At 39.8% G+C, this 16,776-nt stretch overlaps 1 protein-coding gene across 3 annotated transcripts in view; it reads left to right on the forward strand.

Moving 5' to 3' along the window:
- znf609a (zinc finger protein 609a) overlaps positions 1–16,776 on the forward strand; it is a 197,713-nt gene that overhangs the window by 76,160 nt on the left and 104,777 nt on the right. Inside the window, exon 1 of one of the 3 annotated variants that reach the window (XM_067436941.1) lies at positions 12,799–13,009. The exons of the other annotated variants lie outside the window; for them this stretch is intronic. The gene's annotated coding sequence lies outside the window, so the exon portion shown is untranslated. Of the gene's footprint in view, positions 1–12,798; positions 13,010–16,776 lie in introns of those variants that run through there. 3 annotated transcript variants of the gene reach the window in all.

A 16,776-nucleotide genomic window follows, 5' to 3' on the forward strand; every position in this document is an offset into this window, starting at 1 on the left:
ATCTTTTCTGCCCATAAACGGTGTTTTTCCAATATCTGGATCTCCACTTGAGTCGAAATCCTTGCTCACACTAGGGTTGGGCACCGCTCACATTTTAACCGGTACCTGCAGTTCGGTACCTAAGAGACACATCCATAACTGCAGAAACTGAAGTCATTAATAGAAGTGTTATGGACATTATGCCTCGGTCTGCCGTTGTGTGTGTTCACTGTAATGTTTACCAGTAAAGAGTCGGCTATAGCTACTCACTGCAAAAATGCTCTTCTTACTCAGTATTTTTGTCGTGTTTCAAATCCAAACGTCTAAAAATTCTTACATTAAGACACATTTACTTGTCTTGTTTTGGGGAAAAAATAACTCCAAATGAAGAGAGTTTTTGCTTTAAATAAGATAAATAATCTGCCAATGGGGTGAGAAAAATAATCTTAATTCAAACAGAAAACAAGAGTATTATTATTTTTACCTCATTGGCAGATTATTTAGCTTATTTTAAGCAAAAACTCTTCATTTTATGTTATTTTTTCCCCAAAACAAGACAAGTAAATGTGTCTTAATGTAAGAATTTTTAGATATTTTGACTAGAAACAAGACAAAAATACTGAGTAAGGAAAATGTTTTTTGCAGTGCTTAATTAACTGAATTCATAAAACGGCCATATTATTATTATTTTTTCTTTTTAATTCAATTTCTATGAAAAGATTTCCCACAAATTCTGTGTGGTGTATTTTCTGGTAATCAAGTGAAGACATAAAACATTAATCTATCTTAATTAAATTAAGCTTTTTTGTCAAACTGAGCTTTATACTGATAAAATTAAAACATGGAAGAAAACTTGATATATTACTTAAAAAAATAAAGTTTTGATAGTTTAAAATTATCACATTAGTGTTAGTGTTATTATTACACTGAGACGTATCTGATCTCTACTGTACAACAGTGATATATTTCTCAAGTTAAACCAAACTTTTATTTTGACGGGTTGCTGTGAAGAGCTTTGAGTTTCTGTGTGTTTATGACGGTAGTTTTTCTCAGATGAAACGGTGAAATACTCATGAAGTGACTCAGAGCGGCTCTGGAGATGAAGTTCATGTGTTCATCTCCTCGTATGAGATGGAAACACATGCAATTCACGTGTGTGTGTGTGTGTGTAGGCCTTTCGCGATAGTTGATAAATCAATTAATTATTCTCGGCCAGCAGATTCGTCTGGAACTCGTGGCTCTTCGGTTGCGGAGCCACAAGCAAAGTTACGAAATTTGACGTGCACAACGGCAAGCGAAATGGGGTCTCGCGCACTCCGCGTCGACGTCATTTTTGCCGCGCGCACCCCTGCGCTCGAGCGAACGCGTCGAGTATAAACAAGGCTTAAAGCTACACTGAAGTTTGACAAACGCAAGTGAATTCTTCAGTTCGATCTTTGTGTGCTAAAGGCGCATCCGTTCCTGTAGAGATAGCCATACACATTCTCCTTCTTTTGCCAAATAAATGAAAAGCATGTGATCAATGTCTTCTCTCTCGCTGGATCAAAATATCACTTTTTCAGAGATGGTCAAGCTCAGTGTGTGCATGATTAGGCTATGAAATTACATTTTTTTTAATACTGTATCCTAAATTGTGGATAATATATCACATGCTGAAGTATTTCTGGATTAAAAGAAAAACAACAAGAACCGTACAGAACGGAAAACCGTGACCCTAAATCTGTGAGACGAGCCGAACCGTGGGTTTAGTGAACCGCCGCCCCTAATATGCTCCTAAAACACAATCATCCGCTGCAGTTTTCATCCATTTGATTTATTGTTTTTGGTTGTTTTGTTCATTTATTGTGGTTATTTAAAATGTTTTCCATTTTTAGTGTTAAATAGTCATTAGAAATTAAAGTATATTGATCTTTGAAAAGGTGTACATGCATTATTATGCCATTATCATTATTTTAGATGAAAATGGTCACAGAACAACAATTTTATCGTTTATCGCAATAATTTCTTGGCCAATTTATCGTCCAGCAAAATTTGTTATTGTGACAGGCCTGTGTGCGTGTGTGTGTGTGTGTGTGTGTGAGAGAGAGAGAGGTAAATAAACTGCGGGTCAGCGCCATTGATTCACAGAGACGTATGCAGAATTCGTATTTAAAAAGCTTTTTGCTGTTTAATATTCAGAGACACTAGTCTATATCACCAGATGTGTTCTCAGGTTCTGAAATGTGGTACCGATTGAATCAATGTGAATCAGTTCTCTGTTGTACCGACGTAATTCGGCCGGCGCCCTTAAAAGTACAGAGTTCAGTACCCAACCTTTGCTCGCACCCATTGTTATTGGCTCGAGTGGCGCTGTAGCGTCCGTTTGCGTCAATATTTAATGTTAAATCTATTGAATCCTGCCCTAATTTTGAGCACCAGTCAGGAAATGTAATCTAGTTAAACCATGCCATTGTATTACTTTTTTCTGGCAGTAGATGGATTAGTTCAGCTGTAATTAATTTAGGGCTTTTAACTTTGGGAATGTTGTAAATCCATGAGCTTTTTTTGCTGATTGTTTGCTTGAAGTATTGTTGCTGTAAAGGTGACTCTGTTTTTAGTGGCGTCCCTCCGGGTTTAAGCGTTGGAGAGTGTGCATTCGTAATCCCCGGAGACGCATTAAGCTTTTCTTCGAGCTGCTCTTGGCAGCTGTTTTTGTTTCCTAGAACCTTATCAAAACACACCAGCTTTGGTGCGAACGCCCGATGCGTTATGATTAGCGTGATGTGCCGTGTGCTTATTTTAAACCTCAGAAGTGCCACAGTAAGGGCACGCGGCACCGATCCGTCAGCCCACACACTTTGGCACGTCGAGCTCCATTTTAAGGGATGCTGACAGGAACACGGATTGATTCATGGTTTCTCTTTTTCTCCCTGTCAGAGGGTTGATCTTGTGCGAGTTATTTTTCTCCTCTTAACACTTCTTAAGCTTTCATTATTTGGAGGAACTGTTTCCCGAGGCTATTTCCGTACGGGATGGCTTTCGTTGGTTCGGATGCCTGTAGTTTTGGTGTTATCCCGCCTGACATGCCAAAAACAGGATTAGCTTACCGTTTATCTCTCTCTCGATGTTGGAAAATTCACATGGGTTGTTTTGCTAGTGTGTAATTGCTACATCCTCACCAATAAATCCAGCGGGAGATAAAGACTGGGAACCGTTGGATCGCGATGGCCTGCCTTCTCTCTCGCTCGATCGCTGTTTTACGGCTTTGTGATTCAGCCATTAACTCGGAAGTCAAGTCCTTTTTTCTTCATAATTAAGCGTGTTTGCTAAGACAACCATCACTATTACCATTACTCATACTTAGTGGTTTGAACATCGTCATTGATTCCAGTTGAGCAGAAGGTTGGCAATTGAGATCTATTGTTATTCAGAACCAGATCCATTTGTTTAAACCATACTGATTCTGAAGGATTTTTTATAACATTTGTTTTGAACAAATCATACAACAGTTTCTCTGAGTCGAGATCCGATTGAACTGATTCTTTTTAATGTTTGTTTGTTTGTTCACCTTGATTTAGAAGTCAATAACGGGCAGTCCAAAATCATTCAGAGATACTGAGAGTTATCAGTTTCAAAGTTTTGTTGTTGTTGTCCCAAGTGAGGAGGAGAGAGTGTTTAACCCCTTAAATGTCACTGGCCCACCGGTGGGCCCATTTGCCACTGCATGTTTAAAACAATTATATCCTATATTTTTCCTGATCTAATGTTGACAAACTATATATCATTCGAAATCTTACGAACTCAAGATTCATCCTGTGCAAACCGTTTTGAAATCGGACCTTGCGTTACCATGGAAACTGTGCTCTAAATTATTCCAGCGGGCTCCTCCCGTCATGTTTCATATTTATTTAACTACTTTATAATAAAAACCTTTTCTAATCTTGACAAAACACATATCATCGGAAAGGTCTGAGTCTCGCGGGTCTATATCTGCAAACTGTTTTGTGATATTTACACAAAAATATATACATTTGACACACGAAATTTTATTAAAAAATATCAATGGAATTTCAAAGACACCCGGTGGCTATTTGTGGTACAACGCCTAAAGCAAAATCTCATGGGAACTTCAACTTTTGTGATATCAACTTCAAATTTGGAAGACAAATTGATTAGACATATGGCTTTGATTTGATAGTAATTTTAGAGTCCACATTATTTTGTAACATATATCTTTATATTAAATATCTAGTACAGTATATTTGATTTACAGTACATTTAAACTTCCATAACTTTTTTCTACTTAAATTTTTAAATTTCACTTGAGCAATACTCTGCTGACTGTCTTCTTTAAAATGAGACCAAACTTATGTCTATATTCCAAAGCATTCTTGAATTGCAACCATTTAAGTTTGGATATTGAATTTTCATGTATATTTTCACTTAAAGAGCATATTGCAGGTTAGAGACTCCAGTGAGTCAGTGTATAGAAAAATAATGTAGGACCTAGAATTTCTTTAAAATATACTTGTAAATACGCTAATAAGGCTTTTTGAGTCGTTTTTGTGTGAAAATTTTACTTCCGCATCTAAAAATGCGCAAACCGGAAGTGACATAACGAGAGGGAGTGCCGTGACTTTCAACCATAGGAAAACAATGGATCGCAATGGCAGTTCGGACGCTGAGGAAATTATAAATGTTTATTAATACTCATATGGCAGACCACAGCCATGCAATTATGACACACAATAAGGGACAGGTCAGGATTAGACAGAACAACGATCAGAGGAGAGGATTTGAGTTGTTGTGTGAGGAGAAACAGTGGAAAACAGAGCAGGTGAGAGAGTCGGCTCATAACATTATACGCTAAAGGGTCCTGCACACTGTGCGATTTTTCAAAATCCTTTGCGAATGTCCTTGTCAGACTGTACGAACATGATCCCCGATGTAAGCCATGTCACACTGTAAGATCTCAGTTGTCATTAATGTCAGACAGAACGATAGTTTAGGCGCGCTAAAAACGGACGTGCGCAAGAAATCTCACCCGGAGCTTTATATCATCAATGAATGACGCGTTCAGTGACAGTGAGCTGCATTACACGCGGGACTGAAATGCAGGCTACAAATAAATCTCTAGCTCTCGTTTTGGTCATAGTTTGTCTTGAAAAACCGAGATATTTGACTGTCGTCGTAGGAGAAGTCACACTGCAGGATTCTGTGCCAAATCTTCTGACACTGCCAGAATTTCGTCTGAGGTAAAATTTGATCGCAGCACTCATTAATCGGCGGCCGGTGAACATGTCAAACTAACGACCAAAGACGTCAGATTTTAGCCTAGGATCTGAGGAATCTTTTAGGATTTCCTAAATTTGTCTCAGACGGCCAAATCATGGCCAAAATCGCACAGTGTGCACCCGGCTTGACACTGTGCTCAGATTACAATACTTCGCAGATAATTATCATGTATCAGGCAATCGCAAAGCTGCTATTGGTCATCTAGGAATATTGATACCAATAACAGAAACTAATAGTAAGTTCAGACCATCTGGCTTAAGTCACACTCGCCGTCCACATTAGACGTTAAAGCCGGGCGCGGGGCATAATGTTACCCGGTGCTGTTTTTGCTGACATATGAGCTCGCTGCTCGCAGACGATGTTTTTTCCTCGCGTGGACATTGTGGATGCTCGTATGGTCGTGGCTCGCAGCATGTGAGGAAAAACACGACGAGCCGAGCACGTTTCTCGCACCTTCCTCTCTCACGATATTTTTTAAACATACAAAATCAAAAAAAATCGGGAGTCGGCTTGATTTTCACCAGCATGGCTCTCCCCTATTGCCAAATCATGCACAACAATGTCACAGGCTAGATCTATGAGTATTATTATGCTATAGCTCAGTTGCTGCAACCATTACAGTGCCTTTTTATACACACACACACACACACACACACACACACACACACACACACACACACACACACACACACACACACACACACACACCATGACACACACACATACATACGCACGTGCACCCTCACTCCCTCTGGTTGTTTCTGTTGAAAAGGCTGCTGTTCTATGCTTTTCAACAAATCATTTGCACACAAGTAATGTTTTCTATCTAAAGCTAGCAGCAACATTGAGTCTCTGGTTTGAGTCTCCAGTCTCTGTTTAACGCGAACGCTCGCGCGCGTGTGTGTGTGTGTGTGTTCGCCCGGATCGCCTCAGTTACGGTGCTCAGTTCACGCGGTTTCTCCGAGCTGATCGTCTGACAGATCCGCGACCGGCCGTCACACTCCGCCGCGGCCGAGCCACAGACAGTATAACGTGTTATTGTGATCCTTTATTCACTCATTCTGTGTTATGGGTTTATTTTGTGCCGATTCACCGTCGATAGTGTGATAATGTATGACGTTTTGAGTATGTATTTGAGTGAACGATGTATATACGCTTGAATAAAATATGCATACATTATCAGCACATAATTCCTGACTTTTTTTTTTAAAGTGTGAGACTATGCATGTGTGTTTATGTAGCCTACATACTTTGTATTAATCAATGTTGAAATTGATTAATGTAAAAACAATAGCCGAGAAGCATTGCGTGTGAGTATTTAATCAATTATCCTTTAACTACATGAGTATTGCAATGTTAAACTTCATATCGCTGATAATCCGCGGTGTAAAGTGAACACACACACACACCACCGCGTGTGTCAAAGCAGACGCAGAAGTGAAGTACCGTCTCTTCACCTGCACAAAACGCCACAATGCAGCTTTTCTAACTTTTTTTTTTTAGGAAACCTGTGGACTCAATGGGGCTGGACACTATCATTTTCCATGACAATGATCAATTTAAATTGAAAAACTACCGAAAATACACTGATTACTACAGAATACCAACCTATTCTGCACTGAGCCAATGCAGAGCTTGGCAGACGACTCCCTCTCGTGACGTAAAATGACGCGATGCTGAAAAAAACTGCGGTTTTACAAACAGCCAACGAAACGGCCACTTTATCTGCTAAATTTGTGCTCTTATGTCTTTTAAAAACATTTTAAATCCTGCATTACCTTTTCATATGGCATTTTCATACAAGGTTATATGTTTATCTCAAAAATTTTTTAACCTGCAATATGCTCTTTAAGGGGTTAATGTTAACTATAGGAAATCTCCATTTTTCATGCTGTGATGCCTAAATTCACTTTAGCACTTAAAACAATAGATATTAAGTTTTATTTTATTTTTGTCTTTCATTTAGACTATGTAGAATTGTTTTGATATCATTTTTATTTTTTGGCATTTCTGGTAATCGAAATCAAGTACTTTATTGTTTATTTTTTGTTTAAAACACTGTTACTGTCATATGTCATCGGTTCAGTTCGCAAATGTATACATGCGCACAACCACAAACAACTGACTCTTAACCTCTTAACCCTCGCCCTGTGCTGAGAAATAAATAAAAAAATGACATACCCCAAATAAAAATGTCTGCAGCTCTTAAACCCTATGGTCTATATCCATAAATGTGGTCTTATTTTAAACTAGACACTTTAAATTATGTTACCCAAAAGTCATAATAACTCAAATAGTATAGGGACAGATTAAAACAAGGGGAAATATGCATGTAAGTGACTCACGTTTTTATTTTTTTATTATTCCCTTATGGAAAAAAATATTAGATTTTAATTTTTATGCCCTGAAAATAACCTAAATATAAAACTGAATGTCTGATCATGCTTTGATTAAAATTTGAGGACGATTCTCTCAAAAATGTAGCTTCTGTAAGCTTTTATGTCAAAAAAGACTGGGCGTCCTTTCAATAAAGTCCAATTATATTAGAACATTTGTGTAATAGTAAAGAGTAGTTTTTATTCAAATAAATCTGCAATAAACTGCTAATTATAATGCATTTGCAGTCCCTGATAACTAAAACAACTATTTACAGAATTTACAAGTGTAAAAAAAAACTCATTTAGTTGATAAAAACAGTCTCTTATTTAGTCTGCGCGTTGTGTGTAAGTATGTGTGCTTACACTGGCAGGCGCTGGATACGATGAATGAAAACTGTGGAGACGACGGTAAGTAACAGCTAAGTAAGCATGAGGTATTCACCAATGCTTCTTACGACATCTCTTACAGAAACTACGCAAAATATTGTCTTTTGATTCGTTACTACATCCATCAATCAAATCTATGCTGGCTATGCATTGGCTAGGCATTGACTGGCTTATCCAACAAAGGACCGGCGAGTTTGACTGACAGATGTATCACCCAGTGACGCGCTCCCTTTCTATTTATGTGTCCTAGTCAGCTTTTGATTGAAGGAGAGAGACCTGGGAGGGTTTAATATAACCGGAACAGTCCACAGTACAGGGGAGATTGTCAAAATAAGGCTTACAATCGCTATTTCATTGAAAATGGACATGATTGATTACTCTTAACACAAAACGCTTATGCAAACAACGGAGGATTTTTAGTTTTTTCCCCTTATTTTTTCGTTGTTTTGGATTAAAAGTGGGATGCATTTTGAAGAGTGGACTCTTACACAGACATGTATGCTGTTGTTTCGTGGATTCGTCCGATCTGATCTGAACGTCAGGAGATGAAAGATGAGTACCGCGTTCATTATGCTAATGTTTAAATAGCCACTGCTTTAGCATTTGATTTAACCCTTTCCTCTCTGGTGTATTTATTGCAAAAACGAGTTCAGAACATGAATCTTGAGTGTTTTAGCTTTTAAATGATGCATAGTTTGTGATAGTTGATTGAACAGTTTGTATAAAACAAAAGTAATTATAAGTAGAGACACGCCCACTTGCGTCAGACGCCCCGCCCACGATCCGGTGCGGATTAAGAAGTTAATATATATATATATATAATATCGACTAATAATTAACTAATCGACTGGGAGATTACAGCCCTAATTAATTTTAAATATAGAAATTGCATCACCAAATTGGGATATTCAGATTTGTTTTATTTGCTCTCTAATGATGAAGAATTTGAATCTTGCTATCGTGTGAAGCCAGTGGCGAGGCCTGCAAAAGCCATCAGAGAAATGTGAAACAAAGCCCTTTCATGGCCGCCTCTTCCCTCCCTCCTGTTTTTCTCCATCGTCTCTCCCTCCCGTCCTCATGTCTCTTGCTGTAAGTGTGTGTGTGTGTGGGGGGGAAGGGAAGGGAAGAGCGAGAGCAGCTATCCTTCGCTGTCAGCCCGTGTGTTTCCAGCGCCGCGTCTCAGTGTGTGTGAGGAGGGGGAGGGCAGGAGAGCCAGCGAAGGGAGGGTAAGATGAGCCACGCCGCGGTTTTCAGTGCGGAGACGGCGTTCAGTTTTCTGCTCTTTGCCGTTGACAGCGTTTTAGCATGTGTGAGCATGTGTGTGTGCGCTCTGCTGCACACGTGCATTCTGCCAGGGTGGCGGCCATGTTTGAAGAGGGCAAATGAGAGAAGACAAGTACGCTAAGTTTTGCAGGATTTGTTTTTAATCCTGTCACGTCATTAAAGGTGCACTATGTAGGATTTTTACAGTAAAATATCCAAACTCCACTAGGCCTGTTATATATTTTGTTCAGTTGAGTACTTACAATATCCCCTGCAAAATCCCAAATGTTTCCAACTATTTGTAAATTGTGAGAAGATTGCTATTGTAACCAATGAGCCGGGACGTCTGAGGGAGTCGCCTGTCAATGGCGTTATATCTGCGTTATTCTCGGTGTCGGTTTTATTCTGCAGAAACGCTTTACTCTTAGCAGTGTGAATAAAACGAACGTAACGAAAGTAACGTCAGAACATAATTTTAAACACACTTGAATGTGTCTAAATAATGAACAGAGCTGCGTTACCTTATGCTCATGACCAGAAAAGCAGAAATAGCGTCGGCGACTATCATCATAATAAAAGTCCCGCTGCTCGCGAGGCGTGTTTGCGTATCAATCGCTCCAGCGGCCGTGCTCAGCTCCTCAACACTCGCTCCTGCTCTACAGTAACGTTAATAACCGCATCCATCAACATGATTTCTGCCCGAGTCCTGTCCCGATTATTTCACACCAGCTGTGAGGTGAAGACCAAATGTCCCAAGAGTCTGAGCTCAAACCTGCCATCATCAAACTACTGCTTTGTTTAGAATAGGCGACCTTTAGCGAATGGTAAAGTTACATAGTGCAGATTTAACAGATCTAATTTAAAGACTTTCTGTATAGATGCACTGATCTCAAGCGGGGAGTCCCGATCCTTTTTTGTCAGTCGAACGATTTTAACCTTTAAGTCGATTATAAGTTAATATTTCAATATCTATTATACTAATATATTTAACAACACATTCATGACAACGTTTTCTGATGTGGGTTGGCCGGCCTCATGACATGACGTGACAAAATACTTCATCTTTTGTTTTGTTTTTCCCCCAATCGTTGTACTTTTTGTTTTGCATGTTTGACTTGGGTCCCATTTACACTGCATGGTCCAAGTGACACAATTCCGATTTTTTTCCCTCTTATGTAGCACAGATCGGATATGACGTGAACGCGAAAGCAGGAAAAAAACGCATGCATTCCGATATCCTCAGATCGGATTCAGGCCTTACTTATATGTGGGAATAAATCTGATTTGAATCAGATATGTGCATTAGTGTCTGCCATGTGCGGTCAAATCGAATATTCCCCAGTAAATGCGAGTTGTACGTCATTAAAAAAGGGGCGAAGGCGAATGACGTCAACTCAGGTGGACACGAACTGCGATCACATGACACTAATGGCGCGATGTAAGACGAAGGCAGTGTTTTGCTGACCATCAAAGATCTTTCGTCTGCGTCCGTTGCATAGCGCACCGTTTTACTTCCTTTTTCGAATCAGAACGTCTTGATTTTTTGCCAGTGTACAGTGTAGGGATGCGCGGTATACCGGTACTGGAAAAATACCGGTATATATTTTATTTCAAACGGTTACGATATCATGATTTTGCACATTTCGGTATATGCTGCTGTTCCGAAGTTCACCGCTAGATGGCAGCGCGCTACACAAACTGACCCGAAACAACCGGCAAATGCGACGACAACAGACGAACAAAATGGATAAAGCAGTTGAATCTCACTCAAGATGCCCAAAACGAATTAATAAAGAGAGGAGTAGAAGTGAAATGTGTAATGACTTTGCTTATAAAACTGATGAAGAACCATCAAACCTAGCCAAGCATCATCTGTCACTATCCTGACTTTAAGACTTCTGAAGAGATCGACAGGTCAGTGAATCATTCAGACCATCTCATCTAGACATTTTTGTTTTTTTAACACTGATCAACGCACACACACAGCCTAACATAAGATCAAATATCACAATCTCCAGCTTTTGTTTCAACCGATGACGTTTAGATCTCATCATATTTGCACGCGTACTATTGCACTATTTACATCCGCGTTAGACACAACCGACTGTGTTTATGTGAATACTCACTAAAGACGGACATTTGTACATCATTCTGTGTGTTTGACTGTTTAAGGAAACTAAATTTGTAATGTGCGAGCTCTAAGGTACAGGCGTGTGTGTGTGTGTGTGTGTGTGTGTGTGTGTGTGTGTGTGTGTGTGTGTGTCGTTGTTATGAGCTCATATCTCCTGTAACTGTTATTACGAAATGCTATAAAATCGCTTGCGTGTCTAAATGATTTCCGTTCTCCATCCCGAGACGAGCGTGAAATGTTGAATCGGATTATGCAGATCGCTTTAGTGTAGTGCGATGTCTTTTAAAACAAGAAGCAATTTGCTAATTTTGAGAGATATTTTCCTGAAATTATTTCTCACAAGAAAGTTTTCAAATGACTGATTTGATGTGATAAGCTTTCCTGATTCATTTACTAATAAACATTTGTGGTAATTTCCCACTTTATAAACTCAAAACTTGCATAATTGAACTCATTCGCGTGCAATATACCCGCGCTAATATCAGACCGTGTGGTGTCGATTTAATATCGGTACTTCGGTATTAGATTGCGGTACCGTACCGAAGACACAATTGTGGGATCGAGCCATCCCTAGAACAGTGTAAATGCAAATATCAGATACGGGTTGCTTTTATAAGATGATGTAAGCGGGTCGACAAAAAAATCGGATATAGTCACCGAATCGGGATTGTGCAGTGTAAATGCGGCTTTAATGAAGTATCTTTTCATCAACTCACGAACCCCTTCCAGTTCCTCTCTGAACCACACGGAGTTCGCAGATACTAGTTTGGCGAATTAAACTCTAATATAACTTTTGAAACGACTTCTCTTTTGCTGATGTAAGCAAAGCCTTGTGGGCGGGGCAGTGACATCATCAAGTGGATGAAATCAAGTACCGCCCCTTCCTATTCCATTCAGCTCAGAAATATGGCAAATTATAGAAGTAAAATGTGTTGTAAATGGCATTTCGTGTTGTCGTCTTCTAAAAAGTCTAAATAAAGAGCTAAAAGAGACGTGTGTTCGGTCAAAACAGTGTGATAGAAACCCATTCACGACACAACGTTCGTTTTCTCATCCCAGACCCATTCCCAAGTTGACAGCAGCCAGGAAGCCTGTACTCCATTAAAACAAAGCTTTTCCAGTTGGGAGAGGAGGGGAGGTCCGTCTTTTTCCTGGAATGTCTCCTCGTTTTTGGTTCTTTTGCTCTTGGGTCGAGGTTCCAAGTCTCTCTTTGTGTCTTTTCCGCAACGAGAGCTTTCTTGCCACACTGTAAATCCTTTGCTGGTGTTTACATGAGTGTCGGCAGTGACCTTTTCTCATCTCATTTCTCTCCCTGTCTCTCACATTTGTGCCCCCCTCCTCCCCTTGTAGTTCCTCCCCTTTCTCTCACCCCTCATGTAACTTTGGCACAGCTTCTCAGCTCTTGAACGGAGAGGCTGTTAAACTCGCTCACCGCACAATTTGTGAACGCTGCCCCTGGGTATTTTAGGCCCCTGGGCTTGCGAGCCAGGAAACGCCCATGCTGTCCTGTCTACGGCTCAAACAGAGAGAGAAAGACTCGTCTGAGCTGCTATGAAAGCAAAGGACATCCAGACAACGTACACCGCCGGCTAGGAGGGTAAGAACTCAGGAGACAAAGCTATAGGGTTCAGAAAACAATCCACAATTTAACACTAACACTAAACTGAATGGCAATGTTCATCTACTCAAAACTTAAAATAACAAACACCAAATTCCCTGGAACGACACTAATCTTTCCGTGTTGCTTATTTTCCCAGGAAAGTGAATGTGCATTGTGATGGACTTATTATCAGGGAAGGTATCAAGAGTTGCGATAGCACAGATAGCTTTGTTGATGGAGTGATCTTTTCCCGTGTAGACTGGAATGATTGAATCCATCTGTTTGATCGGTCATCACATCGGATTGGAGCAGGAAGACATACATTTGAACTATTTCTAACTTGACATGTCGCTTTAACAACATTTAACAGACCAACACCTAAAGTTGCAGTCATTATTGAAGTGATATTTTCGTTTTCCGTCATCTCTGTTGCAGTTAAAATGGTTTTGCGAACGTGTGCTAATTGTACTTGGACTGGCTTTTTATCGAAGTAGGTTTTATTTAATCGCGTGTAAACGTCTCTTCCCATGGGCTCCAGCTCGCGTTCGTACAGACGACGGGCTATAAATGGGTCAAGACAGAGGAACTCTGTGAGTCAATCCATTGATTGTGCGCTGAAAGGAGAACATGAGCATATCTGTTTCATGCTCGACGTCTTTGTGCTTTTGTGTGAATGTGTGCCACTCCCCTCACCGGTTCACACTGCTCTTGTGTGTAAACAGCGTGGTGTTAACCGAGGTCAGGACTGCACAAAACCACAATGTTTTATTCATCTGTTTACCTCACTCTCACTCTCCTTCCTTTCTGCAATCCGGCCGCTGCAGGCCCAATCCAGCCTCACCGCAGGCTGTCACACACATTTAAAAGCGGGGAGGCCATTGCATTGCATGTGAGCCTATTGGATGAGTCTGGACCCCCACCACCACCAACACTTGTTTCTTTTTTGAGCTGACAAAAAGAGAAGCCAGATGCATCGGCTTTGTGTATTTCTTTTCTTACCTTTAGCTTTTTTCCTATAATGTGAAACCCTATTTACTTCAAATTAGGGATGTCACAAGTACCGGTACTTCGGGGACAAGTCGGTACTGAAATTTAAAAAATGCGACGATACCTGCATTTCCCGCCGCTCGTTCTTCAGAAGCTTCCGTGTTAATCTAAGCCCAGGGCTCCAAACTGTAGCCGAATATATATATATATACTAGTGTCTGTGAATTTTAAACTGCAAAATACTATTTAAAATATTTCTTCTGCATGGTCTGTGTGAATGATGCACGGGCGCGCACACACACTAGGGATGGCTCGATACCACAATTTTGTCTTCGGTACAGTACCACAATCTAATACCGAAGTACCGATATTAAACCGATAATAATAATAATAATATTAGCCTGCAATATTACTGCAACAGTACATATTATAATATTAGTATATATATATTAGGGATGGCTCAATACCACAATTGTGTCTTCGGTACGGTACCGCAATCTAATACCGAAGTACCGATATTAAACCGACACCACACGGTCTGATATTAGCGCGGGTATATTGCACGCGAATGAGTTCAATTATGGAAGTTTTTTGAGTTTATAAAGTGGGAAATTACCACAAATGTTAATTAGTAAATGAATCAGCAAAGCTTATCACATCAAATCAGTCATTTGAAAACTTTCTTGTGAGAAATAATTTCAGCAAATGAGCAAATTGCTTCTTGTTTTAAAAGACATCGCACTACACTAAAGCAATCTGCATAATCCGATTCAACATTTCACGCTCGTCTCGGGATGGAGAACGGAAATCATTTAGACATGCAAGCGATTTTATAGCATTTCGTAATAACAGTTACAGGAGTTATGAGCTCATAACAACGACACACACACACACACACACCTGTACCTTAGAGCTCGCACATTACAAACTAAGTTTCCTTAAACAGTCAAACACACAGGATGATGTTCAAATGTCCGTCTTTAGTGAGTATTCACATAAACACAGGCGGTTGTGTCTAACGCGGATGTAAATAGAGCAATAGTACGCGTGCAAATATGATGAGATCTAAACGTCATCGGTTGAAACGAAAGCTGGAGATTGTGATATTTGATCTTATGTTAGGCTGTGTGTGTGTGTGTGTGTTGATCAGTGTTAAAAGAAAATAAATGTCTAAATGAGATGGTCTGAATGATTCACTGACCTGTCGATCTCTTCAGAAGTCTTAAAGTCAGGATAGTGACAGATGCTTCTTGGCTAGGTTTGATGGTTCTTCATCAGTTTAATAAGCAAAGTCATTACACATTTCACTTCTACTCCTCTCTTTATTAATTTGTTTTGGGCATCTTGAGTGAGATTCAACTGCTTTATCCATTGTTTTTCGCCTATGTTGTCGTCACATTCGCCGGTTGTTTCGAGTCAGTTTGTGTAGCGCGCTGCCATCTAGCGGAAAAGCAGCATATACCGAAATGTGCAACATCATAATATTGTACCGTTTGAAATAAAATATATAACAGTGTTTTTCCAGTACTGGTATACCGCGCATCCCTAACACACACACAAACGTGCGACACTCGCCATATGAGGACATGAACGCATGAACCATCACTTCATGAGAATTTACCGTTTCATTTGAGAAAACGGTCATATCATGAACACAGACACTCAAAGGTCTTCATGGCAAAATAAAAGTTACGGTTTAACGTGAAGAAATTGACTTTGTCGGTACTGACATTTTTAAAATGTGACGATACCAGCATTTCCCGCAGTTGCGTTCTTCAGTCGCTTCCGTGTTAAACTTTTGTCTTTTGTTGTTCACGCAGTTTATTAATAAACTATCGGTTTGTTAGATCTGCCTTTTTAATGCTATAGCCGATGTGCCGATGGTAGTAAATTGATAAAAAACTAGTCCATCTCTAGTAGGTAGTTTGTGACGCCAGAAACACCAGCGATTTCAATCTTTGGTTCATTGCAGTTTTAAAAGATAAAATACTCATTTGCACATGGGTTGTCTTAAAGCGTATTAAAAACACCACATAGACATATAACCATTAAAAACCTCAGGGGGTCTTTAAGCTTTATTTTATGGTTCCTTTAACTCGATTTATTCTCGATACATCAGATAAACGGTAACACAATCCACATCACATGCTCTTTATAAACGCCGTATATCCTTTTGTCTTCATAAACAGCAAGCCTTGTTGTGAGATTTGCTTGAATTTACTTCCGCCCCCATTGTGTTTGGTCTAGAAACCGAATCTGACATCAGATTATTTATCAGAGAACAATCTGTGCCTTTTAGGAGGAGGAGATCACACTTAATGCCCTGCTCAAATCGGAGCTATTTTTAAACAAATCCACAGCTGTGGAAAAGAGCTCTGGAACCGCTAGGGGTTTGTGGGTAGTCATCTTTTTATCAGCCAATTTGTTCTCAGAGCCCGAGAAGGCATGCTTTCTTTTTCTTACTCTTTCTTAAAGAAAGTAAAATTAATTTTTAGGAGTAGGGCTGCACAATTAATCCAATGTCTAATCGGGATAAAACCAACACACCAGTAGATTATTTGACCTGATATGAACAGCATTATGATCGTCTCCATCCACTCTGTACGCCGTATTGCATTCAACCACATTCTTGATTTCTGTGAAGGAATGTCCACCAGCATCCGGTAAAACTTTAGTTTTGAACCAAAAGTGCTGTTCCTTTTATTCTGGCAGCCAAAAACACAACAAGACGACATTTAAAAGCCAAAAACCTCAAACTTTTAGCGCGGCTGCTATGA

The sequence above is a fragment of the Pseudorasbora parva genome, chromosome 25 (genome assembly GCF_024679245.1).
Source record: "Pseudorasbora parva isolate DD20220531a chromosome 25, ASM2467924v1, whole genome shotgun sequence".
Taxonomy (NCBI): Eukaryota; Metazoa; Chordata; class Actinopteri; order Cypriniformes; family Gobionidae; genus Pseudorasbora; species Pseudorasbora parva.